The sequence below is a fragment of the Myotis nattereri genome (genome assembly GCF_964212035.1).
Source record: "Myotis nattereri genome assembly, chromosome: 1".
Lineage (NCBI taxonomy): Eukaryota > Metazoa > Chordata > Mammalia > Chiroptera > Vespertilionidae > Myotis > Myotis nattereri.
The window spans coordinates 203,707,416-203,710,540 of NC_138075.1; the positions used below are offsets into that span (position 1 = coordinate 203,707,416).

At 41.9% G+C, this 3,125-nt stretch overlaps 1 pseudogene across 1 annotated transcript; it reads right to left on the reverse strand.

Moving 5' to 3' along the window:
• Positions 1–2,339: 2,339 nt before the first annotated feature.
• On the reverse strand, positions 2,340–2,884 carry LOC308529619 (small ribosomal subunit protein eS8-like; annotated as a pseudogene). The gene has a single exon. The product of its transcript is annotated as a small ribosomal subunit protein eS8-like (transcript).
• Positions 2,885–3,125: the final 241 nt, after the last annotated feature.

Here is a 3,125-nt window from a genome sequence, read left to right on the forward strand (position 1 = left end):
CATTATGAAATGCTTTATTTTCTTTCTTATGCTCCAGTCAAAATGGGGAATGTCTATTTCTCAAGGATGATTAGATTTCACTTGATGATGAAGGAAAACACTGTAATTGCTTTCCTCTATAATTGTGTTGTGTTCACCAATGATAATGTTTATGGAGGTGGTAGTGAATTACTTAAAATATCTACCCAATAATCAGGAATTCATATTTTACAATTATTACTATGTCCTTCGATAATAAATGGTGGCCAAAAGGCATTTGGAGCCATAAAAAATGTGCCATTTAATGAAATTAAGACTCTGGCTTGCCAGGGCATTATACACAATGACATGTTGCTTGAAGAAAGTCCACTTTGCTAGGAGTCAACAAACACTGGTGGGAAATAAATTTCTGTTTCAGATTTCAACTGCAGTTGTGTACAATATTGGACCTAAGGGCAAAAAACAAATGAGGTAAATGAATTTGTATATACATTCCATGATTTTCCAGCCGTGTTATAATTAAAACTATAAAACATTGCCTTTAGCAAACAGCTTTTGTGGGAATTCTTTCACACAGCCTTATGCATGGCAGACACATTTTGTTTGTCTTCATTTCCTCTGGTACTGACTGCAACTGTGCTGTAAAAAGGCAAAATGCAATTTTTATATGGAACTGTTTGCAAGAAAGACAAATACTTTCAGGATGAGCTCACCCTGATTAGCTTCTGAAAAATAAAGACACTCCGAGGATGCAAAACCAAAGTTTCCTTCATAGACCAGAGAAAAACCACCCCTGTGTGTTGAATGGGACCACTGAGCACTGAGGGTCTGATGGTCACTACTTAGTCTGAGAATACCATACATAATACATGGGATTGAACAAATTCTAAGATACGTGGGTGGGTTTAGTTGAATCTCTACATTGTCAATATCTCTGTAAATATGTTATGCCTTATTATTGATGCCACTGTATATATCTCAACTTCTACTAAAATACAGAATGCACCCACATCTTACCCTGACATCCGACCCTTGATGTGAGAATGGGAGCCAACTTCCCGAAGCTCATGGATATATTCCCAAATGAGAGCTGAGTTTCCTCCTACCCTGCAAGCACACTGCTCCTTCTCTGTCTCTTCCATTGGCTCCTCCCCTTCTTTCTGACATTTCACCCTCAGATTTCCCAGGGCTCATCCTTTGTGCTTCTTCGCTTCTTCACATACCTTAGTTAATTTTATCCAGGCCCATGGCTTTTCTGTAGCCTTATGATCACCAACCCCAGACTCTCACTTGGTTCTAGACTCTTCTATTTGTTTGCCTAGTTATCATGGCACACACATTTTAACATGTTCGTAAAGAATTCCTAGTCTGTATCTCCAGACCCACTCCCTTCCCCCTGAGTGTTTGCCATCACTTTTCCCCAGCAGCTCAGGACAATAGTCTAGGGTCACATTTGTTTTTCTTTTTTTACATTTTTTTTTTTTTACAATCTAAATACAACCCATTGACAAGTTCTGTTAAGATACTTTGAAATACATCCAGGATCTAATAACTTCTAATTGCCTCCATCACTGCTACTCTGTTCAAGTTGCCATCATATCTATGGTGACCAGGTGACCACAGCAGTGTCTCCTGCCTGAACTCATTCCTTCCACTCACTGTCCCACCCGCCCCACCATCCTCATCCTCATGTCTGTTCTCCAGCAAGTTTTAAAATGTGTACAAAATCACACTAAAATCAAATCCTTACAATGATTGAATAATTCAAAGTCCTCTTCATGGCCCTACAAGACCCTCTATGATGTGAACTATAACTACCTGAGTGACCTGACGTCTCCTTTGAATTCCCCCAGTTCATCCAAGCCCAGCCTCTCTGAATGACTGTTTCTTGAGCACTAAGCTTTCTTTGCAGTCTTTACATCTGCTCTCCTCCTCAAATAGACCAAACCCGATTATCCAATCTTATTTGTGGAGTCTAAGGAACAAAACGAATTGACCAACACCATTAGACCCAAAGCATGGAGGCTTTGAACAGACTGACATACCTTGATGTGGGTGTTGGGGGGACAAGAAGAGATAAACTTATATGCATAGTCCATGGACATGGGCAATAAGGTAGTGAAGACCTAGGGGATTGGCAGGGGCTGGGAGGAGAGGGATAAGGGGAGGAGGGACAATGGGAGATATCTGTAACACTATCAATGATAAAACTATATTTGAATAAATAAATAAATAAATAGGAAACTCTATTCTTACTCGGCTTTCTTTATCTTTATATCTCCTAGAAAGTCCTCTTTCAGAGGAATTTTCTATTATACATATAGTGTATTGCCCTCAAGCACATAGCCATCTGCTCAGCCTCACTGGCCTGGTCTTGAAGAGATGCATGCAAGCAGCTCTCCTGTTGGAGCTCCCACTTGAGAAGTCTGCTGATTTTGGTGTTCTTTTTCCTTTCATCATATTTCTTCTGAATTTTCTTTGATCATTTTTTGTTCAAAATCTCTTCCTCTTCAGGAGTCAGCTTGGCCCCCTTCTAGCAGCCCAGGGGCAGTGTGCAGTGGGGCTCGTACCACTGTCGGTACAGTGTGCTGTCAACGAGCAAGATGCAGTTCTTCACTAGGGTCTTGGTGCAGATCAGTTTATTGTTGGATGCAATGTAGACAACATCAATAATCTTTATTTTGTGCATATAACACTCTGAGCCCCAAGAGAAGTTGCCCACATCCAGCCTCAAGGCTCAGTACTTCTTGTTGCCTCCATGCACTTGGACTGTGTGTATGTGATGGGGTCCAATATTTCTGTTGGTAGCAGGGCATCCCAGCTCATATTTTCGCTTCTTGTGGTAGGGCTTTCTCTTGTCCCCGGTCTTGTGGCACTTGTGCCAGTTGTCCGGAGAGATGCCCATCGCTCAGCGCCGGCTGGAAAGAGAAAATGCCTACTTAAGGTCTACTTCTTAATACTTGCTTTCTATTGGCTGAATCATCCTATATAATAAAAGGGTAATATGCAAATTGACCAAACAGTGGAACGACCAGTCGCTATGATGCACACTGACCACCAGGGGGCAGATGCACAATGCAGGATCTGCCCCTAGCCCGCAGGCCCTAATCACCTGATGGCGAACGGGGAACTGGGGGGGGGGGGTG